We start from the raw sequence: 22,929 nt of genomic DNA, 5'->3' as shown, positions 1-22,929 counted from the left end.
GTTCTTCTCTGTATTAAGCTTATATTCAAATTTACCCAAAAAAAGACTATATTTTACTATGACTTTGTGATGTACAAAAGCAGAAGAGAAAACCTTTTTAACTATGTACGCAAATAAATTAAATGTCACCTGAAAAACTCAATAAAGAATTAATTTCAAAGTACTGTCTTAAGAGAGTATTTAAAAGAAAACCACCAGAGGTCTTCCAAAATGATAGCATGAAGACTTCTTTAGATCAATTCCCCAACAAAATGTAACTGATAAATATTAGTAAAAATAAGAATCCTTCAAAGTCTCCAGAAATTATCCTAAAGTCAAATAGCAAATGAAGAAACATTTGCTCAAGAAAAATCTACTAAGAATTGGTAAAAACAGTGAAGGTCTATGGCATTTGAAGAATGGCCTGCCCACCCCTCCACCATGCCATAGCTCAGTAAACAGAAATTCTACCTCAGGCGAGTGCAACCAAGAACACATAGGTCCATCTGCCCCCAGCTTCCAGTTGAGTGTATGGTATTTCCCAGAGAAGGGCAGACTATTAGCATTTCTCATTCCCCCATCCCCCCCACCACCAACCCACTATGCAGCAACTAAACTCCAGAGAGTGCAGCTGAGAAGGCAGGAGCTCCCTTGCTTCACCTAGTCCCCACTCATAGAGCAGAGGTTTTACCTCACATGCAGCAAACATGCCAATTACATGGAGGACTAATCACCCTCACCTTAATTTATTCAAGGTTTGGAGTTAATATACCAGGAGAAGCAAACTGAGATCAGAAGGTACTGCGTACACCAGTGCTCTGCTCATAACACAGGAGTGTCAATCTGGGAAAAGCAAGCCACTAAACCACCCCTAGCTCTGTAGCTGTGGCTCAGGGATTTTTTTTGCAGGGGAAGAGGCAAGTCATAAGAACAGGCAGCTCCCCCTAAAACAACTGACTTTATTAGAATTAGTACGTGGGGAAGTTCAAGCCTATGGCTATTCTCAAAAACAGTAAATAGTTTGATGGCAAACAATTAAGAGGAGGGTGATAGCTTCATGAGAGCAATAAACTAAATCATAAGGCAGACAGTTTACCAGAGAGAACCAGGGAAAGAAATAGCTAAGAACAGCTCCCCTAGGATCACAAGAAACCTCAAAGACTCACTTCAAAAACTATTCCTGCAAGGCACCCAAATTTAATTGACTCATACTGTGCAGTAATTTATATTCCAGGACATTGTCAAAAATAATAGAGCAATCAGACAGCAATCAGTAGAAACCAAGAGCTGGGTGTAATACCAACAGAGGTGGGCAGTTTTTAAAAAAATAGGGGAAAAGGCAATTAAAGCCCTGATAAAACCATTAGCATCCCAGAGTTATTGTGCATACACCCAAGAGTTCACTTTATGCAAATACAATCAGAGGTTCACATCTTGGGAGAAAGAGAGTTCCCTAAAATAGTGCATCAAGTCACTAAACAAATAAGCAAACATCAATAAGCTCCATTTTAGGGGAGAAAGGCTACTATCCAGAATTGCTACAATATTTTATCTAAAATGTTCAATTTTTAATAAATAAAAAAAGTTATAAGATGTTAAAAAAACAGGATTGTGTGACCCACACAAGAAAAAGAGTAAACAGAATCTGCCTTCCAAAGGGCACAGGTATCAGATTCAACACAAAGACAAAGCTTTATTTGTGGTATACTCTACCCAAGAAGAGCAGAATCCACACTCTTCTCAGATGTACCCAAAACATTCTCTAGGACAGATCATATGCTAAACCATAAAAGAAGCCTCAATAAATTTTAAAATCATATGAAGTAGTTCTCCAAGCATAATGGAATTTTTATCAATAACAGAAAAAATTAGGGAAATTCACAAACAACATAGATGAACATAAATATTATGCTGAAAGAAGCCAGTTACAAAATATCACATATCATATGATTTCATTTATATATAATGTCCAGAATAGGCAAATATATAGAGACAGAAAGTAGGCTGCGCTTACCAGGGGTTGGAGGATTAAGGAGAAATGGAATGACTGCCAAAGGGTACATGGTTTCTTTCTGGGCTGATGAAATTGGCAGTGGTGATAGAAACACTACACTAACAATACACTAACAGCTTTTGAATTCTATACTTTGTATGAGTGAATTGTGTGGTATGTGAATCATACCTCAATAAAGCTGCTATCAAGTAAGTAAATACATAATCACCAAATACTACATGCAGCAGGTTTCACTGTGTGCTGTATTCACTCTATTAAACATCCCTGGGACTTACTTTATTAGCCCAATATAAGTGAAAATTATTTTCAGTAATTCCTATACATGATGAACATGAGATTTCTTCAAAATTTACCAATTTAGATGTCTCTGTCTTCTGGATAACAAACACCAAATAGAGCTATGAGTTTTAAATGGTTTATTCCTTATGATGAAATAATGCCAAAACAACATATTAATAAGAGCCAACATTCAAAAATATAACCTCATTTTTATACAAAAAAAGTTGAAAATACTTTCCTATTATACAATAAATGTGGTTTTTTGTGTAGTTATTCAAGCTTGAACCATTACTAATCTCATACATTAATTCAAACTGATAAATAAGAAGATGACATTTTTTAAAGGTAGTTATTGTGACCAACATTTAAAGAAAAAAAAAAACACTGGGTAACAGGCAAGATGGGTCCATTTATTTTAGTTTTTATTTCACAATCCATATTGTGATAAATGATTATGTTTATCTATGTCAGCATAGTAATATAATTTTTAAGAATAAACATTCTGAATGCAATTTATTGGCTGCTTATCACAGTAACTTTTCTTTTATATAGCATGAGTAGAAAGTATAACATAACATGACATATTGGGTTAACCTTTTACAGAAAGGCAGTGAGCTGAATTCAATGGATCTTGGGTAAAAATAAATTGGATTGTGGAGAATGGTTACCAAGAATTTGACTTAATGTCCCAAATGAAAAGTGATACAACATAAAAATTCAAAATATAAGTGGTTGAAGGCTGTTAAAAACAATTTTCCAAAGCAAAGACATTTTAAAACTAAAAGTCAATATCATCAACAACTGAATAGCTGGCAGAATAATCCAGGAGAGTTCTAAATTGCATTCATCCTAAGAAATGATCAAAAACAGATCCTAACAAGGTCACAGGGCTCCCTCTCCCATAAATTCAGAATTTTAAGAGGCCTACTATGCCTTTCAGATATGGGGTATATTACTTATAAGGGGGATTTTCTCCCACACAAAGGATCTGACCTTTGGTTTTTCCAATCATTTTTAGTAACACAATAAAACTCTACTAGTGATTCTAAAGGCAAAAAACAAAACAAGACAAAAAAAAAAAAACTAAAAACAAAAAAAACCCAGAATTTAAGAAAATTTCACTATACTATTTCATTTAGTTTAAGAAATGATAGAATATGATCCAAAGACAGATTTACATGTGAGATCAAAGCAGGGTTATGTGTTGTCACTGTGTTGTCTATCAACACTATGCTGGGAAGCGTTGCATACAAACTAGAATTATGCATCTGAAGAGACTTTTTCTTTACTCCTATAGAGGGCACAAAGAGGAGCCCAGATGGACTACAGTCACAGGCCCTCACTTCACAAATAAAAGTATTAAGTCTTAGCTTAAAAATACCAAAACAGCAGTATTATTTGAGCTTGAATTACAACTGTAAGAAGCCACTTGGCCAACACGTCCTCTTTCTAAAAATGTGGCTTTGTTTTATATCACAGTATCAGTTATCTAAACATAATGCATCATTAAGCTTCCCTCACACTTTGCATTTTAAATTATAAACAAATGTTTCCTCTTCAATCCTGGTCATTACTATAATTCTGAGCCATTAACATGTTACACACATACTGACATTTCAGATTTACAGGCTGAACTTGGTAAATTAGATCTTATCTTATTTAAACTATGCTTAAATTTTGTCTTTGATGGCTTTTCCTGAGTCTTCCATAAGTTGTCTCCTACTGCCCATTGCATCAGATAAAAATAAAAAATATAAATAAAAGTAAAAAATCATGCTTTTCTCTTTTTCATAACTGGCATAAATATCTTCATTTCAATAAAACATTGTATTGTGCTTCCTTTTTTTCCACAGTAAATATTCTCAACTAACAGGAAAACAGAATTATCTATTGATTAATGCTTTTGCTGAGCATTTGTTGCTTCATCTAGACAACAATCTAACAAATGTTGCTCAATGAAGACCTGAACTTTTCATTACTTACTTGCTTACCAGTCTCTTGCTTATAAGCCCCAATCTCAACCAATTATCTCACCCTTTCCAATGTCCATAATTAGTCATGGTGTAGGGTGAGTTTAAGTAAGTATCTTTAGGAATTTACAAAGGTGTCCTTGGTTCTTGGATAAGCTCAGAACTGCTATGATCAGTCTCATCCTGGGTTGGGAGCAGAAGAGGAGTGAATGCAGCTTCATTCTGCATCCTGTTCCCACACTCAAGATTACTCTGATGTCTTCTGAAAACCTCGGAAATTCATGCTAAGCAGGCCTAGTAAAGGACTCTCATATTTTAATTATTATTATTATTTTTTTAATGCACTCTGTTCTTTGGCCAACCTTGACATTTCTTTTAGGTTGGAGTATCTTTCCAAGTAACTTTTTTTGTTGTTCATTTTACTAGCTCTACACAAAGGCCAATTTTCCTTTTATATACAATGTCTAAGTCACTGCAGTTAATGAAGAAAGGAGTCTATGACAGTCCTAAAACTTACAACTTTCATTCCATTAAGTATTCGCTAAGCAATATGCATAATGTTTGAGGTTAAATTTGGGCTTAGGCCTTAGTTCTACTATTTTTGCTGGTTATTTAACTCTCAATCCCTCTACTTCTTCAACAAAAAAATGGTGATTAGCAATGTACCTTCTTCACAGGGTTGTTTTGAGAGTCAAATAAGACGATACATAAAACAGTCTAGAAGGCATGCTGTGAGTGTTTACTACCTGTCGTCAGTATATGACAGAATTAGATTTTAGGCTCCATTCAACCAATGTATATGCATGTTCTTATACTGCCAATTTTGAATATATAAGAGGGAATCATTTTTTTAAGTACAGGAATATAGAAAAAGATAAAGGCAACAGGTGAAAAGGTAACTATAAATGAGAGAGTAAGAAAAAAATAAGAGCTGTATCCAGGTGAAACCAAATCATTGGTCCTGAACTTATCTGTTTCCTAAGCTCACAATTTCAAAGACAGACTGCCTGAAAATGCAATATGCTCTTCACAAATTAAAATGGCAGCATGGAAGGGTCATGAAACTCAAATACAGACGTTTTAAATCCATTACATATAAACAAAAATGCAGATATCATTTTATAATACACACAACAGTATATAACTCATGGACCTTTGTCCCAATATGTTTATAGGTGAATTCCCATTACATTTCCTTCCAGAGAAAGGTTGAACCAAAAGTGATAAATTTATAAAACATCAAAAAACTCATCAACTAGAAATGAATGAACCTCTTCAGAATGCTAGTCATATTGCCTGGGAAATTTGATTCATTTATACTGAGCAAATAGTTAACTCAAATAAAATAGTTTATGCATCTTAAAACATCCCATTCATCATGTCACTCTTACTCAACAAAGGAAGGTCAGCCACATGAAGTTCTTGTCTGACTTCGCAAGGCCCAGTATGTGACTCTCCTTTACTTATACACACCACACACGAGGCACCTCAGTGTTCTCTAAATGGAATAAATGTCTTTTTACTGTCTTTCAAAAAAGACTGAGAACTCAAACACAGAACCATTACTTACACATCTGATATTAATCTCACAATTCCTAATATAAAACAGAACATACCAAAGGTGGTGACTAATTCTAACATAGACATTGTATTCTACAAGTCAGCTTGGGCTGCTGTAAAACAATCTCATAGACTGAGTAGCTTGAACAACAGATATTTCTTTTTCACAGTTCTAGTGGCTGGGAGTTCCAAGAAAATGCTGACCTATTCTGTTACTAGTGAAAGACCACTTCCTGGCTCACAGAGAGCCACCTACTCTCTTTGTCTTCATAGGACATAGAGAAACAGAGATCTCTCGTGGGTCTCTGCTTACAAATGTATTAATCCCATTATGAGGGCCCCACCCTCATGACCCCATCTAACCTAATTACATCCTAAAGGCCCTATCTCCAAATAATATCAACTGAAAGTTAGGGCTTCAACACACAAAATTTAAGGGGGACACAAACATTTAGTCCATAATTGTCATGGAAAAAATTCTACTGTCTGTGGAACTGTGCAAATGTTGTAACTACTGGGCATTAACTTAAAAAATAGCTTTATGTTAAGATTGCAAATGGTACCACATTGAGTTTCCATTTTTATTTAGTCAAGAAGAAACCTTGGGGGTGGGTGGTTGATAGGCAAAATGGATGAAGGAGAGTGGGAGGCACAGGCTCCCAGTTATGAAGTAATTAAGTCACCGGGATGAAAGGTACGGCATAGGGAATAGAGTCAATGGTATTGTAATAGTGTTGTATGGTGACAGATTACGTGCTCACTTATGGTGAGCATAGCATAACATATAGACTTCTGGAATCACTGTTGTACACTTGAAACTAATGTAACATTATATGTCAACTATACTTCAATTAAAAAATGGAAGAAACTTCAGAATAAACAAAAGCAGAATATTATGGCTTGCTTAAATTTTAAAGATAAAATAAAAACAATATTAACAAAGAAATTAACAATAGCCATAGGAATATCAAAGCATTAATAATATATATACTAATTTATATACTCCATATATTTTCATTATAAAAACAGAAAATAAGGTGTCATACGCAAACACCTTGTGATATCAAACATATTTTGAAAAATCAGAACCTACATGATCTCACTGTTCACAAGTTCAAGCACTACACCAGGCTCTGTGCTGACAGCTCAGAGCCTGGAGCCCGCTTCAGATTCTGTGTCTCCCTTGCTCTCTGCCCCTGCCCCACTCATACTCATACTCTGTCTCTGTCTCTCTCTCAAAAACACACATCTAAAAAAATTTTTTTTAAATCGGAACCTATACTACAGTGATTTTCTTTAAAAATTTCACTACTTTATTCATAAACTGTTTACTTAATATAATGTTACAAAATATCCATCCACTACATATTTAAATAAAAGCCAACACAGTATTTCGAAAAGACATAACTATGAAAATCCATGCTAAAATACCATTTTGTGCTGGCAAGAGCTGAATATATATATGAATCTACATATATAAATCCAAGAAAATATTAAGAAGGGACAAAATTGATAAGGATTATTACATTACCATAAAAGAAAAAAATTCACCAGTTCACTGGGTACTTATGAAAATTCATATTTTAGAATTTATGCTTTTTCATTCAAGAATAATTATTTTATCCCCAGACTTGCTTTACAGAAAATGGTCTCAAGGTAAAATAAGCTTTAGAGAGTCTTTTTAATTAATATGAAAACTACTATGACTTACCTTTAATCTACTAACATTTATGGATAAGATACACTTGCTTTCAAAAGAGCTGTGTTTACAAGACCAAGGGTCATTTTAGTTCAAGAGATGTTAAGTGTATACCTGCATGCCAAAGATAAGCAATACTGTCCAGCAAACAGAAAAGCTGGAAAACAAAATTTAAGAAGAAAGAAGGAAATAGAGTCTTGGCTAACTGAGTTTTGATTTTTTTTTAATTAGCTAAATTGAATAAGTACCATGATTTTCATGGTCACAAAAAAGTAATAAATCAAAGATTGACTAGTTGCCCTTCATCCACGTGAATAAGAGCAAAAAGAAAACATATATGGACTACCAAGTGACTTATATCAAAAATAAGAACTAAAATGATTTTTTAAATGATCTATGAATTTTTTGGATTTCTTAGAATGAAGGATCATCATAAGATACATTTTCTTTTGAGAAGGATAAGAGTGTAACAGAGTGTATGGCGAGTTAGGAAGTTGAAATATAACCATGAAAATGAAACATGTGAAAACACTTATTATTATGCTAAAGGTCTTGGTTTAATTCTTAATTCTCCATTATTTTTACAGAGTATTCAATGCTATGTTAACTCACTTTTCTATCCAGAAACTCATCTGCTTTAGTCCCTGACATCATGGTATGAATACCACTCTTTCTATTAACTATTTTTACTTTTGTAACTTCCATTTCCCCTCCTGACAACAATTAAGGGTTCTTGAACCTCTACTAAATGCCTTCCACTAATGATTACTTTTCTAGAGCTGAATTTTATATCTATATTCCAAACCCTGAGATCTCTGCCTTGATCTACAGTCATCCACTTCACTGGATGCCAAATAGTCCACTTGTATGTTCTATCATTATCTCAATTCCTTAATACCACAAATAATGCATTGTCTACCCCCTCAACTTTTTAACTCCATTTGACTCCTGCCAATACCACCACTTCTCTAGTAAAATAGTCTTCATACTGTGTCAGTCAATAACAACTACTTCTTTTGTTCCTTAAACCCACATAATGCCAGTCAGTGTTAGTCACATCTGCGCTGCCTTTGTATTTCCTATTTCTCCAACCTACTGCAGATCCTTACTGCAGAATGCTTGGATTGTAATAGAACAGTACTCTCCTTATTGAACTACTCACCTCAAGTCTGTGCTTTCTTCTCTTTCCCATATGACAGTGCCCATATACACATATAAATGCATGTGTGCGTGTGCACACACAAAGTTTACATGGCTCCCCATTACATACATAATACAAATAAAAACTATCCGCTTACTATACAGCCTCATGCCCACCTATTACTTGAACATACCTTCAACTCACCTATGCATTGTTTATTGAGTGTATGTACATCCATACCTCTGCTGGCATCACTCTCTAGATGTAGGATACACCCACTTTATGTTAGTTTAAGTGATAACTTTTAACTATGAAATATTTCCTCCAAAATTAAATAAGCACTGTCCCTCTCTCCATTTAGATTGTATCCACAAACTTGTAGAGAAACTTAATGTCATTCATTTGCTACACATGATATATTAAGTGATCATTCATATATATATATATATGTATATATATACACACACACACATATATATGCATATATGCCCTCTCCCATCAAACTGGATACTAAAACCCTCAAAAGCAAGGATATATTTTACATATCCCCTGTCCTCAAAACCAAGCATACTTCATCAGTGAAAATTTGCCAATAAAAACACTGTTAATGGAAAATTTTTCTTAGCAGAACAATAACACCAAAAAGCAGCAAGAAACTTCCACTGGAGAATAAAATGACTTTAATGCTGCCAAATCAAATAGAATTCTGTTTTCTTCTTAGTGTTCATTCTATTGGAGAGGACAAAGAGAACACCATTCAGTACTTGTCAGCAGTTATACAAATTTTAAGCCATATAATCATTAACTTCTCCAAAATGGGAAGTCAGTGTTTTCCTCACTTTCACTGAAGGGTTTAATCATGCAACTCACTTGCTGAAGCAGCAGTGAAACACTTTGGACTGAACCTTGAAATGTGTGGTAATATAAAGTCAGCAACAAGTTCTGACAAGAAAACAAATGAATTACTTGTTTTCTGCTCTTCAAATGTTCTCAGGACAAAATTTTGGATTTTATTATACAACACAGACACTTCCTACATGTGAAAGACATGGTCCCTACAACAAAGAAGCTGCAGACCACTGGAGACAGCAGATACGCCAAAATCAAAATAAAGTGGTTTGAGTACATTCGTAGAGTGCTGCAAGGTGCTCAACCCAGGTGAGTCTAGGAAAGGCTATATTTGGAGGACTTATGTTTTTAAAAATTTATATGTAGGGGCGCCTGGGTGGCGCAGTCGGTTAAGCGTCCGACTTTAGCCAGGTCACGATCTCGCGGTCTGTGAGTTCGAGCCCCGCGTCAGGCTCTGGGCTGATGGCTCAGAGCCTGGAGCCTGTTTCCGATTCTGTGTCTCCCCCTCTCTCTGCCCCTCACCCGTTCATGCTCTCTCTCTGTCCCAAAAATAAATAAACGTTGAAAAAATATATTAAAAAAAATAATAAAAAAATAAAAATTTATATGTAGTGGGGCACCCTGGATGGCTCAGCAGTTAAGCATCCGACTCTTGATTTTGGCCCAGGTTATGATCTCACAGTCATGAGACAGAGCCCTGTATTGGGCTCCATCTGAGCATGGACGTTGCTTGGGATTCTCTCTCTCCCTCTTCCTCTGTCTCCCCCCTCAAAAAAGTGTATCTAGTAATCTTTAAAATAAAAAGGAGATCCTTGAAGCAATCTCCATTAAGAGAAAGTATGATCTTTTTTTGCAACAATAAAAAGCCAGAAAACACCTAGCAGAAAGAGAAAAGTTAAATTACAGTCTGTCTACAGTCAAGTATACCTATACCTACAGTGTCTGTATATAGCTTGACATACATACTTACCAAAAATCATGTTTGAAAGGATTTTTAATGATATGTAAAAAATACTGTTTTTATAATGCAAAGTTTTTAAAAGAAGGAGAAATTGAATCTATATCTGAATAAAAACAGTTCTATTAGACACAATTTTGCATATTAAATAATATTTTAAAATAATATAAAATTCATGTACATAATTACTATTTAAGCCACTTTTGTTCTCTAAATTAACAAGTGATATCTTATATTCTTAATTAATGCCCTTTGAGTGCCTACAGAGAATGGTCTCCATTTAAAAAGCAGTATTAGGTACTGGAAAATATTCAGTATGAAGTCAGATCAAGATAATGTATTTCAATTCTTTAACAAAAATGACCTAGGAACATTCCAACTTATAGGCATTAATATCTCACTTTAAATAATTTAAATTTAAACCTAAAGCAAGATACAAAGAAATGATGCCTCTTGTACTAATCTTCATTTATAATTAAATACTACTTGACCTAAACTGGTTTCCTTCCAAGGATAAATAAAATTAACTCTTTGCATCTACTTTGGGGCTTCTGGATTTAGTATATTTGAATTGGAATGGACTTTAAATATTAACATTTGACTGCCTATCCTAATTCAGAAATCCAATTCCAAACACTCATTGAACTGTATCACTCAAATTTATCAAAGAAATACAACAAAGTTTTAGTCTCTTTAGTATATATAAGGCTTACATAAAATAATAAGAAAACAAAAAAAATGCTAATAAATAAGAAAAGGGCAAAAACACTTCACAGAGGAATGCATACATATTTCTAATCTAAGAGGAACAAAGAGAGAAATGTTCAGCCACCCATTGTGTCTTCACTGCAAGTAAGTCTCTGTTTCTGTCACCACTGGAAATGCTCTTGCCAAGTCTCTGATGATGATCACACTGCCCAGTACTTCTCTTTGTGCTTATGTCCTTACACATTTTATTTTTTTTCATGTTTGCTGCCTTTTTTCAATTTTTATACCTTTATTGAGATATAATTCACCACACAATTTACCCATTTAAAGTGTTCAATTCGATGGCTTTTAGTATATTCAGAGTTGTGCCACAGTCATCATTATAAATTTTCATCAATGCCCCCACAAAATTCATAGCCATTAGCAGTCACTTTCCACTTTCCCCAAACTCCCAGCTTCAAGGAAACCATTAATCTACTTTTGACACTACAGATCTATTCCCTTTTTCCAGGTTTACTGAGATATAATTGATAAATAAAAATTATATTTTTAAGATGTACAATGTGGTGTTTTATATACATGTATATCATTAAATAAGTACCACAATCAAGCTAATTAACATAACCAACACTTCACAGCTACTGTGCTTGTTTATTGTTGTTTTGTTTCATTTTTGTTGGGAGAACATTTATAAATCTATTCAGAGTAAATTTTAAGTATACAATAGAGTATTAACCAACTAAAATCACCATGCTGTACATATTAGGTCTCCAGAACTTGTTCATACTGTATAAAAAATGAAGGTTTGTACTCTTTGACCATCATCTCTCCGTTTTCTCCACCCCCAACCCCTGTAAATCACCATTCTACTCTCCACTTCCATGAGTTTGACTTTTCTGGATCCAAGGTATAAGTGACATCATGTATTATTTGTCTTTCTATGCCTGGATTATTTCACTTAGTATAATGTCCTCCAGATTCATCCATGTTGTCTCAGATGATAGCATTTCCTTCTTTTTATGGCTAAATACCCCTCTATGTGTGTGTGTGTGTGTGTGTGTGTATGTGTGTGTGTGTTTCTTTATCCATTCATCCACTGATGGAACTTGGATTGTTTCTATATCTTGGCTGTTACAAATAGTGCTGCAATGAATGTGGGTGTGCAGGTATCTCTTCAGATGCTGATTTCTATCCTTTAGAAATATACCCAGAACTAGGGTCTCTCAGTCATATGGCAGTTCCATTTTTAATTTTTTGAGGAACATCCATAATCTTTCATAATGGCTGTACCAATTTACATTCCCACCAACAGTGTGCAAAGTTTCCCTTTTCTCCACGTGTTTGCCATCATTTGTTACCTTGTCTTTTTGATAATAGCCATCCTAATAGGTGTGAGGTGATATCTCAATGTGGTTTGATTTGCATTTCGCTAGTGATTAGAGATGTTGAGCATATATGTCTTCTTTTGAGAAATGTCTATTTGGGTACTTTTCCCACTATTTAATTGGGTGTTTTCTTGCTATGGATTCGTTTATTCCAGACATGACACATAAACAGAATTACACTATGTGGCCTTTCTTATTTCTCCACTTAGCACAATGTTTTCAAGTTTTATCCATGTTTCATTTTACTTTTACATATGTTAAAATTTCACACTATATGTATTTTTTGTTTAAATAGTCAATTGGCTTCTAATGAGATTTAAAAAATAAGTAAAAATCATACATTCATCCATGTAGTTACCATCTTTGCAGTTTCGTATTCCTTGATGTAAACTCATATTTCTACCTGGTATCATTTTCCTCCCGTCTGAAGGACATGGCTTCCTTTAACATTTCTTACAGTGCAGGTCTGATGTTGGTAACGTCTTTCAAATTCTAAAAGTCTTTCTTCACCTCTATTTTTGAACACTAATTTCATTGGTATAGAATTCTAGGTTGAGAGTTTTTGCTTTTGTTTTTTTCTAGTACATCAAATATGTTACTCTGTTATCTTCTCACTTGCATTGTTTCCAAAAAGGAATTCATTTTTGTCCTTCTGTACCTAGTATGCCTTTTTTTTCCCCTCTGGTTGTTTTGAAGATTAAAAAAAAATTTGTTTTAATGTTTATTTATTTTTGAGAGACATAGAGAAACAGAGTGTAAGCGGGGGAGGGGCAGGGAGAGAGGGAGACACAGAATCCAAAGCAGGTTCCAGGCTCTGAAGGCACAGAGCCTGACGCTGGGCTCGAACTCACCTAATGTGAGATTATGACCTGAGCCAAAGTCAGAAGCCCAACCGACTGAGCCATCCAGGTGCCCCAAAATATTTTTTACTTTACCACTGGCTTGGAGCGATTTGATTGTGATGTGCTTTGATGTAGTCTTCTTCATGTTTCTTCTGTTTTGGCTTCATTGGTCTTCTTGGACCTATGGATTTATTTTTCAAATGTGTCTTCTGTCTTCCCACCTCTCAACCTCTCCTCTCCTTGGGTGATTCAATTTATATGTATATTAGACCACTTGAAGTTGTCCCACAGCTCACAAAAACTCTTTTCTTTTTTCTCTCTGTGTTTCATTTTGGATGGCTACTATTTCTGTGTCTTCAACTTAATTATCTTTTCTCCTATCATATCTAATCCATTTAGAATCTTATCCAGTGTATTTTCAATCTTAGACATTGTAGTTACCATTTCTAAAAGTTCAGTTTGACTCTTCTACCTTCTGTGTCTCTATTTAACTTTTTAAACATACAGAATACAATCACAATAACTGTTTTAATGTCCCCTGATAATTCTAACATCTGTGTCAATTTTGTCAGTTCTGAATTTGTTTCAGTTCATTGATTTTTACCCTGATTATGGGTTTTATTGTGTACCTCTTTTCAAAGATAGCTGGTAATCTTTAATTGGATGTCAAGTATTGTGGATTTCACTTTCGTGGCTGGGGGATGTTTTTGTAGTCCTAAAAATACTCTTGAATTTTGTCTAATATATTTCATTTCTTTTGTTTTACTGTTTCGGGTAGAAATGTGTGCAGGAAAGGGTTAAGGCAGTAGGCCTGAGTTGCTCAAATTCTGCACATTCCCAAAAGAGGCCTATTTCAGAAGTGGCTCTTGACCCACTCTTAGCAACACTCTGTCTGACAAAAGTGTTGGTATGCCTGAAGCCTTGAACCATGCTATACCAGCTAACTAGAAAGTTTAAGCTAACAGTGTGGTTGATGATGCATATCTGATTTTTCTCTGGTGGTCTAAAGCTTGAAGCACTACGCCTACATAACTAACACCAAATAAAACCCTAGACACTAAGGCTTGGGTCAGCTGTCCTGGCTGGAATACTCCATCCATGGTGTCATACATTGTTGCTGAGAGAACTAAGCATGTCTCATATAATTCCATCGAGAGAGAATACCTGGAAGTTTGTGTCTGATTCCCTCCAGACTTTGACCTGTGCCTTTTCTCTTTGTTGACTTTGACTTTAATCTATCCTTTCTCTGTAATAAATTGTAACCATGAATATAAAACCTTCTGAGTTCTTTGAGTACTTCTAGTGAGCCAGTGAACCTGAGACTGGTCCTGGGAACCCCAGAAACAAAATGTAAAACAATTCCCTATTAATTCACCTTGAGCAGAAGTGGAAGCAGAGACAGGAGTACTTTATTTTAATGGCCACTCCTTCCCACACAGCTTAACTTTGTAAAAAAGTTAAGTTTGACCAAAACTATAGAAAAGTTCTCAAAATGGCAACAAAGTGATATCTCCACTCACTTTTATATTCAACTAAGGGCCAGCCAGTAAGACATATTTGGATCTCTGGGTCTTTTGGGAAGTCTCATTAAAAGGAAGGATCACACTTCTTTTTCCCTTCCTCCCTTCTTTTGGAGCTCTGACTTCCAACTTGAATAATGGGGTACACTTGAGGATATCAGCACAGAAAGACAGAGACCTGTTGAAAAGTGGTACCTGGGTGGCTCAGTCAGTTAAGTGACCAACTCTTGACTTCAGCTCAGGTCATGACCTCACGGTTTGTGGGATCAAGCCCCATGCCAGGCTCCATGCCAATAGCACAGAGCCTGCTGGGGAATTTCTCTCTCTCCCTCTCTCTGTCCCTCTCCCATTTGCATGTGCTCTCTTCCTCTCTCAAAATAAATAAAAATAAGCATTAAAAGAAACCTGTTGACAAGAAAAAGGTGTCACATGCCCTATACTACATCTCTCTAGACTTTACATGAGCGAGAAATAAATTACTGCCTTGTTTAAGCCACTTCCATTACTACTTTCCCTATAATATGCCTCATATTCTGGTTCTTACAGTGTCCAAGGTGATTCTAGTAGCCAACTAGGTATGGGAATCCCTGATAGTCCAATCAACAAGGGAAAATATTCAGAGCCAGAGTGTATGTAAATGTCATAAAGAAAGCATTTGGCTTATGTACTTAAAAGACAAATGGGAAATCACATCAGCATAAGTTAGTATTTTTCTTGAAATCCATCAAAATGTCAAAAATCCTAAACCAAAAATTACTCATTTCAAAAAATGATCAATGGAAATTTTGTTGTGCCAGAATAGAAAAAAATGATTCAGTTTAATCTCCATTGACTGACTGCTAATAGCTTTCTCCACTTTAACTGACATGAATTTTTTACAATGTGGCACAATGATGTGAATAAAAATTTACCTGATGTTCCTTTATTAACCGTTTTCTGGAAACTTTCCATAACTATCCCCTGTATACAACTCTCTCCCTTCAATCCACACTCCCAAAGAGACTGTGTTAAACCCCTTCTACCAGGCTGTAGCAGATAACACACTTCTGTACTCTCAAGATATACCCATCTCTATCAATATTCTCTGACTTAACTTCAGGATTTGTTCTCAGCCTTATACATATTTCAAATAGGAATACAGTTTAACTCCTTTTTCTCAAAATTGTATAATGTCTCTTATTTAAAAAAACAAAGATACTTAGATGCATTTTTCTAATGTTTTTGCACTGGATGATTGTTTCTAATAGCTGATGTTGAACAAGGGCTTCCAGTATGCCAGACACCTTTCTGAGTGTTTTTCAAGTTGATCATCACAAGAATCCTATGATGTCATTAGTATTATTATTGGCAGTTTATAGGCGAAACCAAATCATGAGAAAGTTAAAGAAGATCCTAACCCACTATGTTGGCTTCAGATTCTATACTGTTAATCACTACTCTGCATTTCCTCTATGGATTTACAATCCATTTTATTATCTACAATAATAATACCTTCATATTTGTTTTAATGTATAGAACTTAAGGACTGCTGTATATTCATTGTAAATACTGAAAAAAGCTTTTCATTGGGCAGATACAATGTAAACAAGAGCTGAATTAAATCAGACTTAAAGACAAGTCTATCATCTACCCATTAGCCACAGCATCTAACAAATTTCCTGATACACAATGCTTATGTGTTGTTGATTTAAATGAAAAAAAAAAAACAAGCAAATCTTAGAAATGTTGTTAAGAAAGCTCTAGCAGGACTTGATGATGATAAATACAGGCTGTGAATAGATAGAAAAATAAATGTACCTCCCGGGTCAACAATTTGGAGATTACAAGAAAAACTGATGACTATAAACGGTAATCACAGAAAATAAAAGTTGGGATAGAGAACTAGCTTAGTTCTCTTAAACTAGAATTGAAAAAAAAGGTTCAATTCTTTTTGGCACATTACTTAGATATTGATGGCATTTACAAATGATATATAAGCTAAAAAAATTGACAGTGAAATATAGCATGTTTCAGTGTCTTTCAATTGTTGGATTTAAGTCCAGACATCTTATCAGAAAAGCTTCCTTAATTGTGAAGGAATCACAGATGCTCTAGTCCCAAAAATACAGTTTATATCTCAGAAATGCCAAGTAACACTACTGCCATTATAATAGAAATTATATGCTTGACACTTTCAATGTACAAAATGTTTTCACATACGTTATTAGATCATGTATTCCAAATGAAATCCACACCGTCTAAAATTTTCTGTATGTGTGCCTGTCTGCCCCACTAGACTTTGAGTATATAGTGACTGGCTATGACTCATCTCGGTATCTTCAGCACCTTGTATGAGGCATAGTATAAAGAATGCTTACAATTAATTGAATTGCACCTCCTTAGAGTGTTAGAACCATAAGGGACCATAAGGGACCTCCTTTTATGGAAAGATCTAGTACAATGGAAAAGACAACCCAAATAAAGGGCAATAAAAATCAGGACAGACTCCTTACTCCATTACATCACCACACTCATACAAATACTACTATGAAGGTACTCTCAAATATTTTGAATTATCCACTAGTTCACATCACCTCTGACCCTACTTCTGATTGGAAACCATATCTAAAAGAGGCATAACAGTTCAGAAGTTCAGTGTTTCAGATTTATTGGATAAGGCTAGATTTCTTTTATTTCCACAGGAAAGATTACATAATCCCTATATTTGAAATAATTCTGTAAGCATTAAAAGTTTTCCATTGCATTAAAATACTCTTAATCTTAAGATGAGTAAATTATCACCATCACTTTCAATACAAAGCTTCTTACACTTCAGCTGTCCTTTTACAGATTCATACTGAAAATAAATTTTAAGCAGAATTACATTGCTGTGCAATGAGTAATAATTTCATTAAATTAGTAGCATTCACCTTCTAGTGAGATTTCTTTATTACTTTATTCATAGAATATTTTCTAAAAGAAGCATACTAAACAGAACCATTTACCTTTTAATACTATCCTTAAATAGGGCATACCACTAGGAAACAATCAGCTATTATTCCCTATTTCAATCTAAATAACTGTAATAACTTCCAGGTGTTTGATAAAAGGCACTTCCCATCACTATATAGATCCATACTTTCTATAAGCCTTAGTGGCACTTAAACTTGTTCAAAGGTATAAACATTTTTCTCGAGGATGATAGATATTAGGCTGTAATTAAGGTTATTGTGCTGCCATAGAAGATAATTTGACTTAATGGAAGACATTCTGTGATGGAAATTAACAAGTTTGCTACATAATTACATAACAGGATTGATTTTGAGCAACATTTGTGCTATTTACACACTAAGATTTAAGGAAGCAAAGGCTAGATGATTAACAGATCTCTTGTAGTATTTACTATGAAGTGAAATAAAAACTCAAAGGACTAGATACAATTTGTTTAACGATATCACAAAGAATGCAGTATCTCAGATTTCTTTTACCTTAAAATTTGTTACAATGAACATCACATATTTTTATGGGAAAGAGTAACAACATTTTTTTTTTAATTAAAGCTTAATTTAACCATCCTAAAAATACAGATTATGGAACTGGATGAACCATTTGATAACTTAAAAAAATATTTTTTTTAATTTTTTTTTAACGTTTATTTATTTTTGGGACAGAGAGAGACAGAGCATGAACGGGGGAGGGGCAGAGAGAGAGGGAGACACAGAATCCAAAGCAGGCTCCAGGCTCTGAGCCATCAGCCCAGAGCCCGACGCGGGGCTCGAACTCACCAACCGTAAGATCGTGACCTGAGCCAAAGTCGGACACTCAACGGACTGAGCCACCCAGGTGCCCCAACTTAAAAAAATATTTAAATGGTGTTTCTTAGAATTTGTGGGTCAGGGGCGCCTGGGTGACGCAGTCGGTTGAGCGTCCAACTTCAGCCAGGTCACGATCTCGCGGTCCGTGAGTTCAAGCCCCGCGTGGGGCTCTGGGCTGATGGCTCAGAGCCTGGAGCCTGTTTCCGATTCTGTGTCTCCCTCTCTCTCTGCCCCTCCCCCGTTCATGCTCTGTCTCTCTCTGTCCCAAAAATAAATTTAAAAAAAATGAAAAAAAAAAAAAGAATTTGTGGGTCAATTCCAAAGTAAAGCTTCCATTACAACCAGAAGCTTGAAACAGGCAAAATATATTAGTCTAGTAAAATAATATCTAACATAGGCAAGGCTGTGGAAATGTCTCATGTTTATTAAACTAATTCTATCATTAACATAGCAATATGTTTAGGATCAATTATATCTTTTTAAAAAATATTCCTTGGTAAACTTTTCTTAGTAGTAGCTTACAATTAATTCATTGTTTTCACTTTCAAGCACATTATTTGGTCATTTAAATTAAACTACAAGAGAGGAAACCAGAAATCCATTTAGTGCTTTAAAATTTAAACCTCAAGTGTCCTTTTAAAAATAAGTGTATTTTTCCAAAACTGCTAGGCAAATTGCCAAACACAAAAAGGAAAATATCCAAAAATCTGATAAATACAAAGTGAAATTGCACTAGTAGAGGAATTAAAAACAGAAATAGCTACAAGTGTTGCCTCTAAAAAAAAAAAGAGCTGGGAGAAGATGGGGAGGGGTGCAGAGAAGTCAATGGTGTGCTAGAGCCAGCTCGAATGGGCTCTGGAGAGCTGAGAGTTAATATCTCTTTCAAACTCCACATTTTCAGGGCTTAAAATCTGCCACAGAGGAGATATTTACCCCATGGTAATTAGCAAACACTACAAATCAGGGCTTTCCTACTCTTCACTCCCAATTAGTTGTTTACCAGTGTGTCACTGGTAAGAATAGTAAAGGGCACCATTGCTTTTCCGTAAAAGCTCTTTTTAATTTATTTTTTTATTTTTATTTTGAGTATTACACTGATTTATAATGCAGTAAACTGCATTATACTGACAAAAATTAAACAACATTTAAAGATGCCATTATTAAAACAATGGGATAATTCAGAGATCCACAAGATTCACTGGGCAGGTAAGCAAATCATAATGTGTCAGTGATAACACCTTAAAAATAATGGAAGGAATTCAAAACTCCTTATCAATCTAAAGTAGTTTCCATGAATATTAAAAGACACCGGTGAGCTTCAGTAAGAACATATGAACTTTTATAACTAGTCAATGTAATTTAATTTCCCCCAGAAAAATTGACCCAAAAAGTAAGTTATCAAACTATCAAATATACTTAAGCCATAGGTTTTTACACAGGTATACTATTTTAAAATTGATAAACTACATAATTACACAGATTCTTGATTTATTTCATTTTCAGATTAACTGAGAACTAGACAAACTGCTTTGTATTGAACATTGTACTGCAAATTATAATTCTACAATGTGCACCTCTAAGTATTTGCCATGACATAATTAATTCAAAATTGTATGGCACTAAAAATGTAAAAGGGGCAAGGTTTAATTTAAGTTAATATGAATTAGTCATAGATATACCCTTTAATTACATTTTTAATCCTCGAATATGAACTGGTTGTCTTGACAGTAATATTATTGTTACACAGTAGAATGTAAAATGTCCTCAGTGAATCAGGTTTATAACACATACCTAAATGTACAGAAACTATAGAAGGAAATATATATATATATATATATATATATATATATATATACACACACACCCCAAACCAACTCTAGCCTTTTAGCCCATTGTGCCTATTTCTTTTTCCTAATTTTTCCAACAAATAATATGTCCTGTCAGAGGTCAAAGTAGCCTGGAAAAGGGCAAAACTGGTCAGTTGACATCATATTGAGAAGTGATTGATGATATCTCATCAGCTCCCTCCACTGCAACCATCTGGTTTGTGGATTAGAAGCCATTCATACCTTAGTTCATTTACACATGTGAAGGACTCCTTGAAGAATCCATTATAAAATATCTTATTGAGAAATTTTGTGAATGCATACAGTGGGAAAAAATGAGGTAACATTTGAAGGACTTCCATTCCCATACTTCTTTGATTCCTCATTTTCTTGTCATGTATTTTAATGTCTGAACAAACAGCAATGTAAAATTGGGTTCATATTCACAGTTTTTAGTTTCCAATTCACTACTGACTCTAATCAAACCGTTTAACCTTTCTATGCCCTTGGTTTCAACATTTCTGAAACTGATGCATTTTTGTAAGGCTGGAAACATGTTCATAAGTAAAGCAAAAGAGGAAAAAAATGTTGTGAGTGCACAGATGCACATTCATCCCTCTTTAACCTAACTCTACCAGCCCCTATACTTACACCTGTCTTAACACCTGACCCATTTCAGCCAGAGCAGCCCTCCTCCTCCTGTCTCTAAAGAGAGACATTTTTGGTCATTTTTGGTCCTTGAATTACTAGAGATCAAAGTGAAGGTGGGAGGAGACTGCAACAAAAGTTACATGAGTTACTTTATTATTTATTAAATAATATCAAAATAACATTGTAAAAGTAAATCATTAAGCTTCATGAATCTGAATTTACAACATGCAGACTTTAATTCTAACACCATAATTCTGAACGATCACCCCAGCGCTCTTTACTTTCTATCTTGATACATAGTTATTTGTGAATTTGCCTCATCTTCCATTCTGATATCATAAGCTCATTCAGGAGAGACACATTTATCTTTCTAGCCAGTCCCCGCATATACCTAATGTAGTGCCTAGGATACAGCAAGTACTTAATAATTACTTACAAAATTAAATGGTAACTTAAGCTTTGGAAAAAATATATTCAATGTTAATTGTGGATTTTAAAAATTATCTATGTAGTTCTTTGCCATATTTGATAATAAACATCTTTTCCTTTCAAATAAGAACCATACATGTCTATAAGTTAAACAACTTTATGATAATACCAGCTTACATTTGCATTTATTCTCAATTCATTTGTTCCAAACAAAGCACTATGAGGTAGATAGGAAAAGAATCATGATCTCTATTTCATTGATGGGGAAATCAACTTAAGTTCACAAAGCTAAAAAGTGCCAGAACTAGCTCTTAAATAGCATATTTAGAACTCTTTAAAATATGACATTTAACCCTAATTACTTCCTTAAACTATGAATTTGAATGTAATAAAGGTCTCTTCTCTTACAAATGTTAGATATCACCAGCCTTACTATCCTTACATCTGAACTATCTTCCCTCCTTTCCTCTCTTCCCTTCCACAAATATTACAGCTTCTTTGCAATTGAAAACCAAAATCTGTATTTGCTTACAAGGGCTGCCATAAAAAAAATACCACAAATCGGGTACCTTAAAACAACAGAAATATATTATCTTACAGTTCTGGAAGATAGACGTATGAAATCAAGGTGTCAACCAAGCCATATGCCTTCTAAAACCCATAGGGGAAAATCCTTCATTGTCACTTCAAGGTTCCAGTGTTTGCTGGAAATCCGCAGCATTCATTCATGGCTTAGAGAGACATTATTCTAACCTCTCCCTTTGTAATCACATAGCTGTCTTTCCTCGTGTATCTTCACATCATCTTTCCTCTGTGCTCTATTCCTTATACCTGTGCTCTTGTTATCCATCAATTCCTTGGTCACCACACCACCCTATATCCAAACTCAGAATTTATTTTTTTATATGAAATTTATTGACAAATTGGTTTCCATACAACACGCAGTGCTCATCCCAAAAGGTGCCCTCCTCAATACCCATCACCCACCCTCCCCTCCCTCCCACCCCCCATCAACCCTCAGTTCTCAGTTTTTAACAGTCTCTTATGCTTTGGCTCTCTCCCACTCTAACCTCTTTTTTTTTTTTCCTTCCCCTCCCCCATGGGTTTCTGTTGAGTTTCTCAGGATCCACATAAGAGTGAAACCATATGGTATCTGTCTTTCTCTGTATGGCTTATTTCACTTAGCATCACACTCTCCAGTTCCATCCACGTTGCTACAAAAGGCCATATTTCATTTTTTCTCATTGCCACGTAGTACTCCATTGTGTATATAAACCACAATTTCTTTATCCATTCATCAGTTGATGGACATTTAGGCTCTTTCC

The 22,929-nt window shown here is 34.8% G+C and overlaps 1 protein-coding gene across 3 annotated transcripts in view; it reads right to left on the bottom strand.

Moving 5' to 3' along the window:
* Window positions 1–22,929, bottom strand: part of DPYD (dihydropyrimidine dehydrogenase) — an 864,530-nt gene that overhangs the window by 817,191 nt on the left and 24,410 nt on the right. The window lies entirely within an intron of this gene.

This window comes from Prionailurus viverrinus, chromosome C1, assembly GCF_022837055.1.
Source record: "Prionailurus viverrinus isolate Anna chromosome C1, UM_Priviv_1.0, whole genome shotgun sequence".
Taxonomy (NCBI): domain Eukaryota; kingdom Metazoa; phylum Chordata; class Mammalia; order Carnivora; family Felidae; genus Prionailurus; species Prionailurus viverrinus.
Note: the sequence above shows the minus strand (reverse complement) of the source record. Positions and strands in the feature narration are given on the sequence as shown.